The sequence below is a fragment of the Labrus mixtus genome, chromosome 3 (genome assembly GCF_963584025.1).
Source record: "Labrus mixtus chromosome 3, fLabMix1.1, whole genome shotgun sequence".
Classification (NCBI taxonomy): domain Eukaryota; kingdom Metazoa; phylum Chordata; class Actinopteri; order Labriformes; family Labridae; genus Labrus; species Labrus mixtus.
The window spans coordinates 32,869,987-32,890,922 of NC_083614.1; the positions used below are offsets into that span (position 1 = coordinate 32,869,987).

At 44.0% G+C, this 20,936-nt stretch overlaps 1 long non-coding RNA gene across 1 annotated transcript in view; it reads right to left on the reverse strand.

Annotated features, from left to right (window-relative positions):
• The window catches only part of LOC132972089 (uncharacterized), a 473,300-nt gene extending 453,409 nt beyond the window's left edge, over positions 1 to 19,891 (reverse strand). The window contains exon 1 of the long non-coding RNA XR_009672855.1: positions 19,816 to 19,891. This is a non-coding gene — a long non-coding RNA (uncharacterized LOC132972089). The remainder of the gene's footprint in view (positions 1 to 19,815) is intronic.
• Positions 19,892 to 20,936: the final 1,045 nt, after the last annotated feature.

Consider the following 20,936-nt stretch of genomic DNA (forward strand, 5'->3'; position numbering starts at 1 on the left):
ATTTTAAACTTAAAAAATTCAGGGAATGAGTCGATTACAGAGTATGAATTTATGACCACTTAAATGCCCTCCAGTGAACTCTGGGTTTGTCCCCCCCGGGGTCTCCTAGCAGTTGGGCGTGCACAGAAAACCTCCAAAGGGAGGCGTCATGATCAGATGTCTGAACCTCCTCAACTGGCTCCTCCCCCTCTCTCTAAGGCTGAGACCAGACTCCCTCCAGAGGAAGCTCATGACCACAGGTGAGGGTTGGAACGGAGATCGAGCTGTAAATCGAGAACTCTGGTGTTAATTTCATGAATTTAACTCGATGTTACAAAAAATCTGCAGGAAAAATCTGAAACAACCTTTTCAGTGCGTTAATGCAGCGTACAGAGAAAAAGTTGTTTCCTTCTAACTGCTGGCTACACTTATAATCACAGTGGGAGTTGACCTTTGACCTTTGTTGAAGATTTGACCTGGACTTACTTTCTTTCTTCATCCAGCCTCTCGTCTAATTACGGTCACATTAAGATACCAAAACAAAACGTGCAACAGCAAAAAATGCCCCCAAAAAAAGAGGGTTAAGCAAACATGTGGTCGACTTTCACTTCCTGTATTAAGCCTTTTTTTTTTCCATTGTTACCTGTTTAGAAAATCTCCAGAAGTGAAGGAGGCTCAGATTTCATATCTAGTTGGAAAAATGTTTTTTTTTCTCTGGTGACCTTTTTTTAGAGAGTGGAGGTTTTTGGAAACAAAATAAAATGACAGTAAACTAAACAAAAAGTAAAATCAGTGCTGTAGAAACATTTTCCTCTTTAAGTATATTTAAATAAATATATCTTGAATCTACTCCGATCATCTGATTGGATGAAAAGTTGTCTGTCGTCCTCCTGATGTGACCTTTAATGTCCGAGATGTTTACATGATTTCATCCCCCCCCCACTGATTAAACAAAGGACATCGTTACAGACTTTACCTGGACTCACCTCATCAGAGGAGTCCTGCTGAGACCCTCAGGTGTGTGTGTGTGTGTGTGTGTGTGTGTGTGTGTGTGTGTGTGTGTGTGTGTGTGTGTGTGTGTGTGTGTGTGTGTGTGTGTGTGTGTGTGTGTGTGTGTGTGTGTGTGTGTGTGTGTGTGTGTGTGTGTGTGTGTGTGTGTGTGTGAAAGGTGAGGTCACAGACACACAATCAGCGCCCGACAAAGACCTTCCTCTTGACTCAGTGAACAAAAGGCTCGCTGTTCAACAAAGGACAGACATAAAGGGGTTAAGAGCTCGTGTGTGTGTGTGTGTGTGTGTGTGTGTGTGTGTGTGTGTGTGTGTGTGTGTGTGTGTGTGTGTGTGTGTGTGTGTGTGTGTGTGTGTGTGTGTGTGTGTGTGTGTGGGCACCCTGGGTCTCCATCAGTGTCTGGCTGATTGATTGGGACGTCAGCCAAGATAAAAGATCCCGTCCTCACAGCACGGCCACGCAACGCCCCGGGGAGAGAGACACACACACACACACACACACACACACACACTGAGGCATGCACTTGGATACCTGTGCTGAATACAGATGTGCTCTCCTGGCCGTGTTTACCTTCCTGAGGCCGGCTGCTGTGCTACATTTCTCCGACCTGCATGTTTCTCTTTCACTACATTTTTAAAACAGACATTTTTATGGATCTCATGATGCACAGCAGTCACACCTCTGGGATCAGTTGATGATTTGTTAACAGGAAATGTTGGTGCAGCCATTTTTTTCCTCGCCTGTTGAGAACAATGTGAGGGCTGGGACTCCTCTGTCGCTCTTAAAGGGATAGTTTGTGCTTTTTAAAGTCCTGACGCTCCCTCGGTGAGCGACTAGTGATGCCTTAGTGTTCCAGCAGCAGTCAGATGTTTTAATGAACATAACATCTGATTCATGGCTGTAAATGAAGTGTTAAATGATCTTAATGGTGTTTGTTATTTATTTACTTGTGTACTGTTCAGGTTGTTTGCTCTGTGCATGAGTTTCTCTACTGGGGATCAAACGTTTTCTGATCTGATCTGATCGATAATAAATGTTCCCTGCAGAGTAGAAAACAGTCAGCGCTGTCCCATCACAGTTTGGAGAAGACGGCCGGAACATGAAAGCTGTGTCGGCTGCGGGCGACGTCACAGGAAACACTTCAGACACTAAACAAGTCCAACATGTCAAACAGTTCATCACTGTAAGGGAACGCTGTATTTGAGGAAACGTTCAGAGACCCTCCTCTTCTTCACAGAGGACGGTTATTATTCTAATCATTTACAACTTGTTTTTAGTTTTACATAGAAGCAATGACGCCTCCATAAAAAAAGAAAAGAATGCAATAAATCTAAAAGTGTTTGTTTCTACAGCCTGCAGCATTCACTTCAGTAGTGTTTGTGATTGACAGGTGTTAAGCCACGCCCCCTTGAATCGCTTTATAGGTGATGAGGAGGAGTTTGAAGTGGATACACTGGAGGTGGGGGGGGGGGGGGGGTGATGTGTGTGAGGAGACTGAGGAGGATTCTGGATTTATTAGTTTCTTGAGTTTTGTGGATGAAGAATCGTAGATGAGACTGTTGGATGTTTAAATGTGAAGTTTAGAAAGTTCATCTTAGAGAGCGCCTTTCAAACACGAGACGATACAAAGGGTTTTAATTGTTGTGGAGGGGCAACAAAACAAGAAGTTAAAAAAGAGATATAAACAAAACAAAAAGTGTTTAAATGGACATTTTTTTAAATTCTCATGTTTCTAAATGTGACTATGATCGAGTGAGTGAGCTGTCAAACTGCTGCAGCAGAATCAGTTCAGAGTTTGTCCTGCAGGGGGGGCTGCTGCTGCACATTTCTCTTTGTTTTCAGTTTTCTTCCTCATTCACAGACATCTCATTCTGTGTTTCAGAGACCACTTCATCATTCTCTTTATCTCTCTCTCTCTCTCTCTCTCTCTCTCTTTGGACGCCCTCTCTGTACACTCCGACCCTCCACCCTTCATCGATTCAAACTCTTGCCTCCTCCACCTCCTCCTCTCACCTCCTGCTCTTTCAGACTTCTGCCCATTCGTCCATTCATTTTTAAACCCCCCCTCCCTCCTCCTCCCTCGTTCCTCTCTGATCTCGCTGCTGTTTGAAGTGTTTGACATCTCCATCATCGAGCAGCCAGGAAACGTCTGCAGGGAGAGAAACAGTCTGAGAATATATACAGAGAGCTTCACACTTCTTAAAGTGCCAACAGACACACTGAGAGCACAACCCAGGCTCCTGATTGGTTTAAATTTTAAAGGAGGATGAGAGTTCACATGCATCCTGGAAAACCTGAAATAAAATGCAGACGATCTTTGAATCAGTGTGTTCACTTAAGATGCCTTCAGGGACTCAAACACATTCATAACTTTCATTCAGACATAAAAACTAAACTTTTATTGAAGTCTGAAGAACAATGCTCTGAATAAATAAAGATAACACCTTAATATTTAATACAAAGTCTACATGTTCATGATGCATGTCAACAAATATCTTGTTGTTTCATTCAGTTTCATTGTTATGCAGATGATACTCAGCTTTATGTATCAATGAAGCCCGATGGTACCAGTCAGTTATGTAAGCTAGAAACGTGCCTTAAGGACGTTAGGACCTGGATGACCAGAAGTTTTTTGCTACTTAACTCAGACAAGACTGAAGTTATTGTGCTTGGCCCTAAGAACCTCAGAGAGACTTTTTCTAGTGATGTGACTGTCCTTAATGACATCAGCCTGGCATCTAGCACCACTGTTAGGAATCTAGGAGTTCTATTTGATCAAGATATGTCCTTTAGCTCTCACATCAGTCAAGTTTCAAGAACAGCCTACTTTCACCTTCGTAATATATCCAAGATCAGGAATATCCTGTCGCAAAATGATGCAGAAAAACTGGTTCATGCATTTGTTACCTCCAGACTGGATTATTGTAACTCTCTTTTGTCAGGGTGCTCTGGCAAATCTCTAAAGACTCTTCAACGGGTCCAGAATGCTGCAGCTCGTGTACTGACCAGAACCAGGAAATGGGACCACATCACTCCTGTCCTGGCTTCTCTGCACTGGCTCCCTATACAGTCTAGAATAGAATTCAAGATCCTTCTTCTCACCTACAAAGCTCTAAATGGCCAGGCACCATCTTATCTTAAGGAGCTACTAGTGCCGTACTGTCCCTTGAGAGCGTTGCGGTCCCGGAGTGCAGGCCTGCTGGTGGTACCTACAGTCTCCAAGTGTACTATGGGGGGTAAAGCCTTCAGTTATCGGGCTCCTCTCCTCTGGAACCGCCTTCCAGCCGGGGTCCGGGAGGCAGACACAGTCTGTATTTTTAAGATTAGACTTAAAACTTTCCTTTTTGATAAATCTTATAGTTAGGGCTGGTGCTGGTGTAGACCAGCTCTTAGTTATGCTGCTATAGGCTTAGACTACCGGGGGAACTGGCACCTTGAGCTCCTCTCTCTCTCTCTCTCTCTCTCTCTCGCTCTCTCTCTCTCTCTCTGCATATACAGTACATCATATTACTGCATGTATCTATCTATAAATCTCAGTCACTAACCACCTACTTTCCTGGGAGCTCTTGAGCTCTCTTAGGCTCCTCAAGATCGGTTGACGGCTTGCTTTTTGTAAAGTGTCTCGAGATAACACTTGTTATGAGTTGACGCTATACAAATAAAAATTGATTGATTGATTGAACAAATCCCTGAAATGCTTTTATGTCCAGAACAGGAAGTGAAACAAGATGTTCAGTTTTTTTTTTACTTTTGTGACCAATAAGTTTAAAAATCTGTTCTGAAATCATTTAAAAAGTAGTGACTGTGTGTTTAAAATCTTACATGTTAAACATCATCTTCATCCCTGCACCAATCACAACCCTCTGTGTGTGATCTCAGAAGCAGAAGATTCTGGAGTCTGTTGGGGCCCTGGGCGAGAATCTATCGGGGGGCCCCTCTAACCGGCGTTCACCACCATCATGTCCTGATGATTACTCCTCTTCCTCGTTTCTGTTTCCTCTCCTGTAGACGGATCATTCCTCCTCTTTTTTATTTGTTGACTTTTGGATTTCACAGTTTAGCGGGGCAACGAGAGTGAGCGCTGTCAGATGGGGCACCCTTAGGGAGGTTTCCTACTGTTAGTACAACATTTGCACATTTTGGGCCCCCTGCTGTGGTGTAAAGTTAGTGAGCCCTCAGGGGCCTGTACTGGTCTGGGGTTGGTTAGTCGCAGCGCCTCTGAGTCAGAAGTGTTTGCAGTTATATTTGTTGAGTTTCTGAGAACGTACCAGAATAATTAAGAGAATCAAATCAGCCAACGCAGGGACACACATGGAAACACTACTGCAGCTTTGATTTTCATGAGAACAACAGAGAGAAATACTTTAATTTGAACAAACAGCCTTTTTAACTTCAACAATGTCTGTCACATTGTTCCCCTGTTATTTCACTTTCTTTGGCTCGTATGTTTAATCATCTCCGCTCTGAAACACACTGAGCTCAAACGTGTTTATTTATGTTCATCTTCAAACGAAGACGTGCGGCTAACACGCTCCCAAAGTTTGAAATGATTCGAGATGGACCTCAGAGAGATATCAGTGCACACACTCCTGCAGCATGCACACACACACACACACACACACTCCTGCAGCATGCACACACACACACACACACACACTCCTGCAGCATGCACACACACACACACACACACACACACACACACACACACTCCTGCAGACAGGAGGACTCTGCAGGAGTGTGTGTGTGTGTGTGTGTGTGTGTGTGTGTGTGTGTGTGTGTCCATGCAGACCTTCAGTGATCAATAATGCAATGAGTTCCACCTCTGGCTTCAGGTGAAGACAGAAGTTCAGAGATGTCTTATTAATCCCTCCATCCTCCAAACCGTATTCCTCCCAGAGCACGTCTGTTTCTTCTTCTTCTGCTTCTTCTTCTTCTTCTTCTTCTTCTTCTTCTTCTTCTTCTTCTCCTTCTGCTTCTTCTTCTTCTTCTTCTTCTTCTTCTTCTTCTTCTTCTGCTTCTTCTTCTTCTTCTTCTTCTTCTTCTTCTGCTTCTTCTTCTTCTGCTTCTTCTTCTTCTTCTTCTTCTGCTTCTTCTTCTTCTGCTTCTTCTTCTGCTTCTTCTTCTTCTTCTTCTTCTTCTTCTTCTTCTTCTTCTTCTCCTTCTTCTTCTTCTTCTTCTTCTCAGATCATCCTCTTGAGATAAAACCGTGAAACAAACACATGGAGCTGAAAAACGACAGATCAGCATCTTTGCTCCTCTCGTCCCAGATCTGTTTTTGTCTTCAGTGCAGCTGAGCTGGCAGTCCGATCATTACCCCCCCCCCCCCCCCCCCCACACACACACACACACACACACACACACACACACACGCACACACACCCACCTCTGCTCGCCGCTGTTCTCTAACTGTAATAGTGTTTCTGTGACGAACTCTCACCCTCCTGTGCTTCATCACTGTCACTCACCGAGCCGCAGAACAAGTAGATATTCAATTACCAGCAGGGGGTTTGAGCATTAAAATGTAGATTACCTGATTAAGCCATGGGGGGGCACTGTTTGATTAGATTAAGAGTCGCACACATCCTGATAAAAGATGAGGCTTTTCAAAAAGGATTACAGAAAAAGTGCATTTCCAGTCTGCCGTGCACACAGCGCAGCATTAAGTGGTTTATTTTTAACATTTTGTTGGCTTTACATCCTTAATTAGTCCACTTTTGGAAATAGAATCAAGTTCTCCCCCTCCTCTCGGAGGTCCCGCTTTATTTTGGAGTGAATTTAATTATCTCCTGAGATCCAGAAGTGGGTCGAGGTTCTACGATGAGATGTGGCCCAAAATGTGCACGTCGACGTACACCGCTGTTGTCTTTGTAAACATCATGACGCCCGAGCTTTTGTTTGATGTGGAGCATTTTTAAAATAACATCACAAGTTTTTAGAAATGGTTCACAGGTTGTTTCTGATCGGAGGAGAGTCTGAGCATCAGCTGTAACATCTGGAGGACAGACTGAAACCAGGAGTGTGGGCGCTGTTAGAGCTGCATATACGACCCTATACGACCCTGCTTCTCCTCCTACCAACCACGGCTGAAGTGAACCCTCCTAATGCATTATCATAACACCTCCAAAGGGAGGCGTCCTAATCTGATGTCTGAACCTCCTTAAAATTGTGTAAAATGTAAATTAAAAACAGAATGTGAAGGTTTGCAAACTCCATATTTGATAGAAAGTAGCACAAATATGACTCGGGCAGCTGCTCTTCCTCCCCTAGTGGACAAAAGGTGCATTACACCAATCAAACCCACTGATTGCTTTGTCTTCTCTGATTGGACACTCACCTGCTTCCAAACCAGGAAGTCCTCCAAACTACCCCCCCCCCCCTCATATTCTTTACTTTCTTCCTTTGTCTAAACTGTTTTTGGTCCTTTCCTCGGTCCTCGGTTTTGAAGCACAGCGAGGGGTTTTCATCATTCAGGATCTTAAAGGCGGTTTTGGGAGTCCAGCTGTGAGTCTTCTGGGATCCACCTGTTGTTGGAATAAAAGCGACAAAGCATCAAAGAGATGATCACAAAAGGTAAGACGTCTTTTCTCAAATCTTTGAAGCGTTTGTTTGAACACATACACGAGAGTTTGGACTCTCTGATTTGTTGCCGTTCTTTGAGTTTTTTGTTCCTTTGTGCTCAGCTGGTGACGAGTTTGTAAAGGTTTGAAAAGTTTGTCCCTTTGTTGTTTGATTCATCCAAAGGGACGGACTTTGAGACTCTCGTCTGATCAGAACAGGTGAAATAACTCGAAGCTAAATCATCAATTACTGTGAAGAAACACTTTGTCGTCCGTCAGAGACCTCCGAGGTACGTTTTCCCCGAGTGCTCATTAAGAGAGATTTTATTTTCAAACGTCCCTCTTCTCTAAAATAAAGAGAATAAAAAAGGTGACATGTTGAGGTTTCACTCTGATTGAAGCTCTTTGAGTTTGATCGATCTAAACGAGGCCGCAGCTCTCAGGAGAAACCTCACAGGTGAAACTTAAAAAACATCGTCTCTGATTAACTTTCCATTCCGTAAGCCCGCCTACCCATATCCCTGCAACATGATTGGCTGTTCATCTTCTTCTCTTTAAAGGAAGAATGTGCGACTTTTTGATCCAGTAGATGTCGCCCTTGAGCTCCAGCATGAAACCAAAACAAACTGCTGTTAGGCCACGCCTCCTCCATACTGAAGCCTCCGCTCTCCTCCAGAGACAACGCACCATAATTAAGCGCAAACAAACTTGTCCTTGTCTCGATCTACGATCACCTGTGTCCTGCATTGTTGTGTTAGCATGCTAATGTTAGCGCTCTTTAGTTAGCTCGTAGCTTCACATTGTTGTGTTAGCATGCTAATGTTAGCACTCTTTAGTTAGCTCGTAGCTTCACATTGTTTTGTTAGCATGCTAATGTTAGCGCTCTTTAGTTAGCTCGTAGCTTCACATTGTTGTGTTAGCATGCTAATGTTAGCGCTCTTTAGTTAGCTCGTAGCTTCACATTGCATGTAAACTGACACAGAATGAGCGTGATCTAAAAACTCTTACTAACATCCAAATAATCAGTGAGTATGTTCTTCTTCTTCTCTCTAGTTCTTGACTAAAACAGCTTTTATACACAAGGGGAGGAGCCGGCCGTCCCGTCCATGTAAACACGGCTCTGACAACAACACAGCCAGCGGGACTCGAGCTTCTCCCTCATTGTAGACAGTCATGACTCAGAGACACATTTACACAGGACAGACTTTATGATTTATTGATGTGGAACATGTCGATCATTCATACAGTTTGAGTGACCTGATTAAACATCTTCTGTTTCATAATTTGTCTCTTCACATTTTTTGGCGCTTCTTTCGGTTGTGGAAAACTTGTAGTTTCTATTTCAGCATCAACTCTGCGTGTTGCAGCATCACTCATGTTTTGAAGATGCTGAAATCTGTTCAGTTCTGTGCAGCACGGGAGCCAGAGAAAATCGACTCAGTGCTTCACTTGAATGTGGCCCAGATTCCCACTTACATCATTTGCTTTGAGAGCTTTGCAGAGAGCATATATCTTTAAAACTCTGTGTACTGTATAGGTGTGCAGAGCGGTTTTTATTTTGGCTGCACTTAATGACGATGAAGATACAGAAACCCGGCATGTCAGAAATGTGTGTTTGGATGTCAGTTCTGGAGAAGTTTCCTCTCTCTTGCCATCAGCAGATTATACAGAATATTTGATTTGCTTCTCGGGCTGGCACTCGTGGGGATTTGGTAATCCTGTCAAAAAAAAGAGAGAAAAGATGTGAGGAGAAGTTGAGAGCAGAGATGGAGGGAGATAGCAGGAGGGGAAGACGCGCTTTGATCAACAGGAGATCTTTCTGGCTCTTTGGCAGCCGAGGCTCACTCTCCTGAAACACATTTCTCTCTCTCTCTCTCTCTCTCTCTCTCTCTCTCTCTCTGCCTCTTCCTGTTGTTCTTTACTTTACTCTCTATCCTCCATACATTCAGACGTACAGTATATACACTCTTCTTTGTCTCTCTTAAAAACTCTGCTGCTAACACGGGTGAAAATACTCAAAGAGTTTCTGAGCAAAACCTCCTCAGCTGGAAACCGTTTCCACTTCTGGTCCTCTAAGTGACAGCAGCGGTGTCAGAGAGCATCATGGGACTGTGCTGGTCGATACATATTCATCCCCTTTATATGCAGCGTGCCAGCCCGGGCGGCCCGCCATCAGCCTGCCGCTGCTCAGAGTGTCACTCTTTGATGATGAGCTGAGGATTCTGGTCGTGTTACTCCTACACTACTCGCAGGTTCACTCGGAGGTTAGAGGAGACGTTTGGGCTAAATGAGATGTGAAACTCGGAGACTCGGACTCTCGGTCACAGACCACAGAGCGAGAGCAGTTTCCACTAAAGCTTAGGGCACCCAAAGGCTACCACGCAGGGCGGCGCCTTAGACGAGCACGATTCAAGTCATCTGGCAAAAACGCACCAAAGTGGAATACTTTTTTTCTCCGTTGTGTTTTTGTGCCAAGAGCGTTCAGAATGTTAAAAGTGGAGCCTCAGGATGATCCTTCAGTCAGTTTGTTTGAACAGTTTGTTTGTTAAGTTACCGTTATAGCTCCATTAGGTCATTTACAAGCACAGAGGGGAAACCGATTTTACTGACTGTCAATGATTGACTCCCCTCCAGTAGGGGGCGATATGCCTCCTTTCAGATTGTTAGTATGTCGAACGGTGAAAACTTAAATATACGTGGTTCTCGCTGTAGCAGTCACCTACGACGGAGGATTAGGGCCATGTTAACATTTTTTATTTTTTTATTTTGAGATTAAAGTCATAAATTTACAAAAAATAAAGTTGTAAATTTACGAGAATAAAGTTGTAAATTTACGAAAAATAAAGTTGTACATTTACGAGATTGAAGTCGTAAATTTACGAGAATAAAGTCGTAAATTTACAAGAATAAAGTCGTAAATTTACGAGAATAAAGTCGTAAATTTACGAGAATAAAGTCGTACATTTACAAGAATAAAGTTGTGAATTAAAAAAAAAAAGTTTTTTAACGTGGCCCTAATCCTCCGTCGTAGTCACCATGTTGATACTTCCGTCTTTTTTTTCTTCTCTGCTCTCTTTTTTATATTTGTGCTGTTCTATGATCCACTATACGCTCTGCTCCGTTTTTAAATACGCTCCGAGTCTATTTTTTTCCGACGGATTTTGTTGCAAGCACGCTTCAAGCTGGACAGGAAGTTTATTTATTCCCGTGGGATCTTGTAGTTCTCGTGTGATGTGCGTACAGCTGGTCGTGACTGAGCTCACAATCCCAGAAACCGAGCCAGTGTGGCAGGACGTACGCCGTCCGACGGAGTAAACCCGAGGCGCTGAGGGAACACAGCTTGCATGGACTATGTGGAAATTGGCAGTATAGGCCTCCTGATAAACGGCTAACGGATAAGCCACGCCCCTAAGTATGCATAACTCTTATCCTTCATGAAATCAAAAACAGGAGGGTTAAAGTGTGTAACGATAAAGATATTAGTACTCATTTAGTTTTTTGAACCAGCTTTAAACATTTTAATCTCTGCTGTAAAAACAGGCTTTTTAGAATGTGGTGTGTATGTGATTTGTGGTGCTTCGGCAGCCAGCCTCTAGTGGACACTTGGGGAACTGCAGCTCTTTGCACTTCTGCATCGGCTTCATTTTCTAACACCAGCGTCCTGGTCATGACACACCTTTTGTTTTTTGTTTTTCTGCAAAAGAGAGAAACAGAGCTGTGCTGGTAAACAGTTGGCCCGACAGTGAGTCAGAGGAGGAGAGCTGCGGGATCATCAGAGAAAGTGATGCAATGTTGATCCCTGTCATCATAAAAAGAAGTCAATTGACCCCCGTGATGTTTATTAAATTAGGGCTTGTGCTTATGATGGCTTACAGAAAACATTTCACACTTCTGGTCGTTGGACGTGATCGTTTTAAGATCCCTGTTTTTAAAAAAAGATCAAACTGTTCTCTCTCACCCTTCACTCAGTTAATGTGTAGATTGAGGGCATGTTGGGGAGGCAGGAGCTCTGCAGTGCCAACGTGGAGGCAGAAAGATTGAGGTTGTGCTTGTCTATATATGTGTGTGTGTGTGTGTGTGTGTGTGTGTGTGTGTGTGTGTGTGTGTGTGTGTGTGTGTAGGTGTTGTTCTGCCCGGCTGTGCAGACTGCAGCGCTGACGGGCTGAACTCCAACTGTGAGTTCACCAGTGTTTGTTTGCTCTCCGGTCAGCCTGTCTGTGATGTGAGATATGCCGTTCTTCTTGTTTCTCGCTCCTTTGAAGTTCTGCAGCACACGGATAAAAACAAAGAGTCATCTTTATTATTTCATAATATGGCCCACATGCACAGAGTGGGAAACTCAAAGCCGGGGCTCGTTCTGTGCAGCGATTCAGAGGAAGAAGAAGAAGAAGAAGCAATTATTGATGTTACATCACAGGGCCATGAGGCATGTTCTCAGCTCTCTCTCTCTCTTGCATCTCATTATGAATAGAAGAAGTCTTTTGTCATTTTAATGTAAAGCTAAACTAGTTGTGTTATATAAATTCTGCGGCTGTGCGTCGCCCCGCCCCGTGCGTCTATCTGCTGTCCTTGGGTGCTCCGCGGGCTCGAGCGGAGAAAAGGATTCCTGTAAATACTGCAAACAATGAAAAAGAATCTGCCCTGCAGCAACGTCTGAGGGCAGAACACATTCCTGCTCTGAGCCTCGGATTGAATTTTAATTACATCAATTCAAAGTTCAATGAATGCTGCAGCACATTCCTGAACAGGTAAACTTAATTTGTTCAAACTGGTCTTTTCACACGAGCACAACCTTTTCAGGGTGAGCTGCCTGTTTGATGTCGGTGAAATCGCTCCTATTAGTTGTTGACAGTCGTGATTAAAATCGGAGTTCGTTGCGGCTTGAAAACAACAACACAAGGTTCACCCTCAGTTTGCCCTTTCACCTCACTGTCATTATATTTTCTCTTTTTTGACGCTACCTCCACCACGTCTGTCTCCAGTTTGAATCGTGTCCAATCACTGAATTGCATCCTCGCCTAAACTCACCTGCTGCGCTGTGATTGGCTGGAGGAAACACACCACACTCCCCGCCCAGAAACGTCCCGAGTCAACCGTCACAAAGCAGAACAGTAAAATCCAGTCAGAGGACAGAGTCTCTGCAGACACAGTCACCACCACACATGTACGGAGGCCCAGAAGGGATCTGTATTTTATTATTTTAGGAAAAAGATACCGACTCTAAACCCAGACAAAAGACCTTTGATGATATTAACCATGTTGGATTTGATCCTCATGGCAAGACGGGGAAACAGACGACTGAAAACAGCTGACTGAGTTCAATGACCGCCTCACACCTCACACAAAACGACTGAGATCTCGGTCTCTAGAAAAACTCTTTATGGTTTAACTCCGGCTTTAGAAATGTGTCTGTGACTTTGAAATCGTCTGAAAAGTCGTTTGTTGTAAGACCGGTATTAGAAAAACCTGATTACCTGATTCTGGATCTTTCTAACCCAGATGAAACCTTTTGAACCACCTTTGTGACTGTAAAGATATAAAACCTCAGTCAGTCGGTCGTTGGACGTTCAGGCGAGAAACATGAAGGTGTCAGGTGTGAAAGTAAAAAATGTTGCTGTAATCTGATTTCCTGTCCTGTTGGCCTTGTGAGAGAGAGAACAATGGTGAACTAAGTCCTCGGTTTCTCTCGGTGCAGCTTTAGAGCCGGCTGTGAAATGAAGGTGTTAATTATTCATGGGGTTATATGTATATATTTAAACTGCATGAAGGGAGACAAGCATCTATTATTCAGCACGCCCCGGCTTTTTATGAGATTAATCATTATTAAGAGAGTGTGTGTAGGCGTCAGAGTGGACACGGGAGGAGCAGTGTTAACATCTGCATGTGTGTGTGTGTGTATGCTGCGATCAGAACCATAAATCACCCAAGTTGATCTCAGGAGTGTGTGTGTGTGTGTGTGTGTGTGTGTGTGTGTGTGTGTGAAATTACTTTTCACTACTGTTTAATTATTTCTGGGTTTTCACCGTAAACATTCAGAAGTGTGTGTGTGGGTGTTATATATGTGTCGCATGTTTACACGTGGGAGTGTGTGTGTTTATTTAAGATATCATGGCTGATTCGTTGTGTGTGTGTGTGTGTGTGTGTGTGTGTGTGTGTGTGTGTGTGTGTGTGTGTGTGTGTCTAAGCAGCTGGGCAGTCAGATTACCAACAATCATGACCACAGTCCACTAATCAATACTTGCTCTTACCATGCTAGTCACACCTTACTACCTCCTTATTGTGTGTGTTTCCCAGTCTATAGAAATGCTAAATTGCCTCCCCTATAGTGTGTGTGTGTGTGTGTGTGTGTGTGTGTGTGTGTGTGTGTGTGCGTGTGTGTGTGTGTGTGTGTGTGCATCAACAATTGGATAGTCTTGATTGGGCCTTTGACTCGGCCTTGCAGAGCAGTAATCAATATAATGAGTTTCTAATGCATAAGAAACAGAAGTGAGCTCTTTTCCTTCTTTCACTCTGTATTCTGTGTATTTTGGGATTTCATGCAAAAAAAAACAAAAGACTTACATCCATTTTCAGAAAGAAAAACAGGAGACGGGGCGCAGGTGGCGCAGTGGTAAGTGCATGTGCCCCATGTACGGAGGCTACAGTCCTCCGAGTGGGCGTCCCAGGTTCAAATCCGACCTGTGGCTCCCTGATATCTGACTCTATCTCTCCACTACATTCACAAAAAGCCCCAAAATAAATCTAAAAACAGAAAAAAAAAGAATAACAGGAGCCGTTAAATCTGGTGTAACAGACCCTTTCTTTAACAGCTTTAAAAGTTGGCTGCATCCTTTAAACAAGTGTGGACAGTGGACCAGTTTAAAATGATGAGGCAGGCGCTGTTATGAGCCACCATCGCCCTCTGCATGCACGCCACCTGGGGTTGACTCAGGACGTTTCCAGGCGGGAGCTGGTGTGTTTCCCCGGACCAATGCTAAGCGCGCAGGTGACTTCAGGAGTAGATTCAAACCGGTGAATATGACGGACGTGGACGTAGCGGCAAAGAAGAGAAAATATAATCACAGTGAGGAGAAACACCAAGCGGGTAAAGCTCGTTCTAAAACGAGGGTGAACCTTGTGTTGGCTTTTACCTGCAGACGTGGAGTTAGCCTGCTTTCTGTTGGACAGGCGGTTAGCATGTGCTAGCTTGCAGTGACGGTACAAGAGTGTGGGCCCAGGAGGAGGGGCCCAGTTTGAATGTTGTATTTAAAATTTCGACTGACTCCACCTTTAAAGACGAGGTGTGAAGTCTGTTACTGATGTTAGGCTCAGCTCTCAGCACGCTGTTCTTCCTAACTGCTCAAGTAGCAGCCGTAATAGAGCGCCACAGGAATGAGTCCTAAAACCAGGAAGTGAGTTAGCATTTGAGCGCCATGGGGTCTAACGTCTAAAAGTCAACGGGGATTTTGAATGTGTTTGTGGTTAGACTCCTGAAATAAGGTCTGTGGTTAACACAAGCTGAAGAGATGTTGGTGTTTTGTTAGACCACATAAACTACGTTAGGTAATACCTCCACTTGTGAAGTTTGAAGTTTTTACTCGTCTTTAAAAAGGCGGTTGCTAACAAGTGGCTAAATGTGACTACAGCGGTCGTCGGGGACATTAAACGTCATCACGCCGGACACAGAGGGCGGGAACTCTCTCACTAGTCGGAGATGTCTCCTGTAGGTTTAATCTTTAGGTTAAGGTGAATATTATGTTAGTAAACTATTTATTAAGCTACGTGGATTAGTTTACCGGAGATCGTCTGAAGCGTAACGCTAGTGACGTCACAATCATCCCACCGTGGTGTAGTTAGCTTGTAGCATAACGTTAGCTTTTTACTTCTGTCGGCCGCATTAACGCTTCAAACATCTTAAAAATGGCGTTCATCTGTGAAGATTATCCTGCTGAACAAAACGCCTACGCTTCAGAAACGTGTGTTTGTCACAGAGATTATTTTCTGCAATGATCGAAAATCCCATAGGAGAATTCTCATTAGACCCCATGGAGATGATACTTCAGGGTTGGCCTACAAAAATACATCACATGGTTTGTTCTCTATATGTCGTCGCTGTTCAGGATACTGTGTTGGAGGAAAAGAACAGAAGTTAGTTTGTTTGTTTGGCTCATAAATGATGGTGATCAGTGCATTGAGGGTCTTTAATATTTTAAACCACATTTTGTGCCTTCATAGCGTCACGCCTAACATCGTATGAACTGCAGCGTAACTCGCTCAGTCATTGTTTGGAGGACTGACTTTCACCTTGAGCGCCGCGCCAAGGCCACCTTCATCTCACTCGGGTCCTCTCGGGGATTTCATTAGCAAAAAATAAATAAAAATCTATGTCGTCAGCTTTCAGGCTGCTCAATCGATCAGTCGATTGATCAGGTCTCCCCTATCAGATAATCAATCCATCACTGTGTGAAGCAAAGAGAATTTTATGGAGTCGTGTGTGAAATGAGGGATGAGCTCACACGTTTTCTCTGCACCAAATCTCACCCGAGAATCTGTGATTTTTATCCACTTCAGACGAGCTCAACTTTGACTCTGCAGTAAAAAAGATTGCCTTCATTTAAAATGTAAATACATTTTCCGAGCAACACTTTAGTTCCCCCTCTCGCTCGTGTTGAGGCTGAGTGACTCTTGTCCCTCGCAGCAACAGTTTCTCAACTCCTGATAAAATATTCTGGATCATTTTCTGCCTCCATAATGAATTCACAGTAATTGGTTCCTCCAGGGGGGAACCTGTCAAGTAGATTTGGCTTATTTATGCTGAAAACCTTCAAAGAGTGAATCAACTTTTTGTTAATTTTTGCGATGTGGATAGTACGAGGAGTGAAGAAGCAGAAGAAGAAGAAGAAGAAGTGATGGCTGAGGGATTTGAAGGCGGCAGAGTTCTTCAAGTTTACCGGCCGGGACTCAAAATACGATTTTTAAGAGTCTGGCCCACAGCACCGAGGTTTATTAAAACTGGCTTGTTATTACTCATGTCATGTACCCGACTGAGAAGAACCACAGTGGACCTGGACCGGGTGAATAAAAAACAGATGAAAATACATAAACTATTCATGCTCTCTGTTTCTAGGGGCTGCTTACAATCTGTTTCACTGCTGCTTATTATCTCTGGCCTTGAGTTTCAGGGAGTGAAAGTAAGAAGATGCAAACTCCCAAATTATCTTGTGACTGCGAAACCAATTAGTTTAATTCATTAGTTTATTTATGTGAGGCCGTAAAGTTCTTTAAGGTCCTTTTATTAAATAAGATCGCTGGTTTCAGCCACATAAGAAGGTTCACTGAAACTTTTCTGAAACTTTTCTGAATAACATACTCTCTGAATGCCACATAAGAGTTTTTAGATCACGCTCATTTTGTGTAAATTTACATGCAATGCGAAGCTACGAGCTAACTAAAGAGCGCTAACATTAGCATGCTAACACAACAATGCAGCTCGAGACGAGGACAATTTTGTCCGCTGCTTGCGCTTGACTCCTTCGTGTGAACTCGAGTGGAGGGGGGTTGGAGGTGTGTCTCTGGAGGAGAGCGGAGGCTTCAGTATGGAGGAGGCGTGGCCAAACAGGAAGTTTGTTTTCATGCTGGAGCTCAAGGGCGACATCTACTGGATCAAAAAGTTGCACATTCTCCTTTAAAAGACAGGAACCCGGGCTCGTCTCCTCGTCTGTTAGTGCATCACATGCAGCAACAACTGTCTTTAGTTCAAAACATAAAACTGATTAAACTGGTAGGTGGACAATGGAGACTGATAACTTCTCCTTAGAGTGCAGCAGGAAGAAGGGTCACATGTGATCAACATGTAGCTTTCATCACATAGCTGCAGACCGTTTGGAAGGAAACACAACCTTCATGCACGTGCATAAAGTAGTTAAGGAGCTATTATTGTGGCAAAACTATTTGAATTGGTGTACACAGATCCACAAATGTGTAAACTAATCTGCAAATATGTAGACCATATTTCGTTTACATGTTTAAATGTTTACTTATTTATTAATGGCAGTGAGTTTTTTTAGCTGTAAATCCTGAAAATACAAACAAATGATCGCTTACAACTGAGGCGGGCCTCTCCATTGGCTGTCATTTTACATGTGACTTTTGAAACACTCCTGTCGTGCAAGATCCACAAATGCGTAAACACATATCTTCAAATGTGTGTCTGACGATCTGCAAACTCATTAGTGGGGTTTGTTGCCCTGAGCTCAGGCTGGCTCTCGGCTTTTCTGGTTTCTTCATTTTAGAATTTCAGAATAAAAACGTTCCTCTTTGTGTGTGTGAATCTCAGACGAGTGTGCGTGGTCTGAAGGTCTGGAGTTCTGAATGTGTAAACGTGTGTCAGTGTGTATTCCCGTTTGTCTGCAGTGTGTCATTGTGCCCTGACTCTGGTCGGGAGTTTGTTTAGTGAGTGAACTGCAGGAGGATGTTTAGACATGAGGACACACTGCAGACGATGCTCTCAGTAACAGTAGCAAGAGGCAGGGGGGGGGGGGGGGGGTGACAAACTCAGAGAAAGTTAACTCGTCCTTCAGCTGATCACACTGTAAAAAAACAATATGAGAGGAGGTTAAATCGACACACACACACACACACACACATACACACACAGGCAAAGAGGGTCATGTGATCTGCCCTCTCTGTCATCGTCGGATCAATCGGCATGCAGAGGTCAATTACTCGACACCTTTCATGATGGTCACAGAACTATTACAGCCTCCTCATATCTGCAGCCAATGACGGATGATCCCCAGAGTCCAGTGTGTGTGTGTGTGTGTGTGTGTGTGTGTGTGTGTGTGTTTCAGAGAGATTTCATTTCATTATCTCTTAACCTTTGCCTCTTTTCATCCCCCTCCTCTTTGTGTGTGAACAGTAGGTGCCAGTTTAATTAATCCGCTTTGTAACTGTAATGAATCACTGTCACAGAGTCCAGCAGGAGTCCAAACCCTGAACCGACCCCCGTGTGAGCAAAACTCAGAGCAAGATCTGCAGGCCTCAGTCTGAGATCATGACCTGGGGCCTGTTGCAGCAGCTCTGTGTGAATTCTGTTTTAAAGGTCCCATATTCTTCTCTTTAGTGTGTTTTCATGTCCTGTGCATGTTTAGGCACATCTATTTGCAAAAATTCAAAGTCCTCGGAAACGCGGCTTCTCCTACGTCCTCCTGTTAGCTGTAGCATTAGCTGCATGTAACGCTCGGTTCTAGCCCCCCTCGATAAAAATGTGTCAGTCCGACGTCATTGTCAGTGTGAGATCACTGATCTAAGCCCATTGGCTCGTTGTGGCAAGCCCTGCAGCTCATGATGTACGCCCGTTAACTTCTGTAGCACGCCCACGATATGCCGTAGCCTGCGGTAGCACAGTAGTGCTAAGGTGCTAATGTTTATGCTCCACTCGGACGGAGCCAGTGGCTGCATTCCCAATATGGTAAAAGAGGCGGGACATTTCCGAGAAGTGTGCTGAGCAACTGACCAATAACGACAGAGCGGATCGGCAGACCAATCAGAGCAGACTTGGCCCACGTGGGGTCTAACAGTGTGGGCTCAACAGAGTGTAGCTGACGGACTCAGAGTGTAGAGGGATCAAGGAGGAGCAGACACTTTTTAATAACTTTAGCTATTGTGAACGTACAAAAGTAGGAACATAGATTAAATATAAGAACCCCAAAAAGGGCAGAATATGGGCTCTTTAAAGGAGCAGTATGTAACTCTGACCCCTACTGTTTAAAATGGGTACTGCAGTCTAAATTCTAAACATTGTAGAGAGCTGTCTCCCCCCCCCCTCCTCTCTACAGTCGATGCTCACACAGGTCACCATGTGGTGGACTCTGAAGCTTCAGTGTTTATCCAGCTCTGCATGGGTCTGTAAACCTTTCTGTGTTCTAACCTCTCTCCATTTTTCAAAAGCATCTCCAATATTGATCCTAGTTTGAGCACGTTTCTGCTCGTGGAGCTTATTAGAAACATGCAGAGGCTTTTTAGGTCGGGTACAATCACTTCTATCTGAACCACTTCTCTTGTCCGCTTCCATCACTGCAACACCTGTTGACCTGATAACTGCTCTCATATCTGACAAACCGAGGGGTGTCCAAAACGGCCGTGTGGGGGGGGGGGGGGGGGGGGGGGGGTGTCTTAAAAGCGCCTACCTTCTCTGGTCCAAACAAATCCAGAGCATTCAGGAGCAGAATCTAAAGTTAGAAGGAGGACATACTGGCTGCTGCATTGTTGTCAGAGAAGCCAGCACTTCAACATGTTTCCTTAATGATCAGATAGTAAGATCACTTTATCATCTCACTCTCTACACAGCTCACTGAGTCAGAAGAAGTTTGTGGGCACATACAAGGAATGACAAACGTCACTCAGAAGTACAGACAAACACATACGGGAAGTCATTTTCATATCCGGCCTGTCATCTTATGAACGATTTGATACCTTGTCATCTGTGCTGTCTGACTGTGAGACAAGTGACAGAGGGCGCTGATCTGCTCTGAGACTTTTAAATAAATCCACTGATAGAAGAAAAAAAAAGAGACTCTCTGTGAAAGTTGTGATGTTTGCACGTTCTTACATCACCTCAGTCAGGGCGATGTTACCCACAGCTTTGGGGAAAAAAAGACTGAGAGGAGTGGTGAGGTTAAAATCAGTTTGGTGTCCTCTCACAGCCATGGCTCCATGACGGGTACGTAGAGACGGATGCTCCTTATACAACTGTTTGAAGGGGGCTGTCAGTCAATTCACACCTCGTACGTTGTTTTTATAGGATATGTTGTTGTCATTGTAAAGAAGGATGAATAATTATTTTTTGTATGCTGACACAAGTGTTGTAATACTCGAAATCAGTCTTGGTCTCGAGACCACGTTTTGAAGGTCTCGGTCCTGTCTCAGAATCAAAAGCATTTTTACTCTTCTCAGGTCTCGTTCCCTAAATGTCTAGGTCTAGACTATGACTCCATCCTTAAATGTCTTGGTCTTATCTTGGAGCACTCTGGTCTTGGGTATGTCTTGGTCTTGACTACAACACTAGCTGACTGTATGCGTTTATGTGGACCCTCCAGACTTCAGTGATGATCACACAGATTCAGTTTGTAGGAGCTTAGTGATGGGGGTCGGGCTGAATGCAAATATAAAAATAAAAAACACTAAAGGTCCCTGGCTGCTAACTCTGCCCTACAGAGACACATTAAACCGTATCAGATCAATACAGCTGCTTTCATTGTACAGTGTGTGTGTGTGTGTGTGTGTGTGTGTGTGTGTGTGTGTGTGTGTGTGTGTCTGTCAGTCAGGTAACAATCCTTTCATCAGTTAAGTCACCTCTCAGGATCGATCAGCTTTCCTAAAAATGTGTTTTCCATTGATTGACAGAGGCGTAAT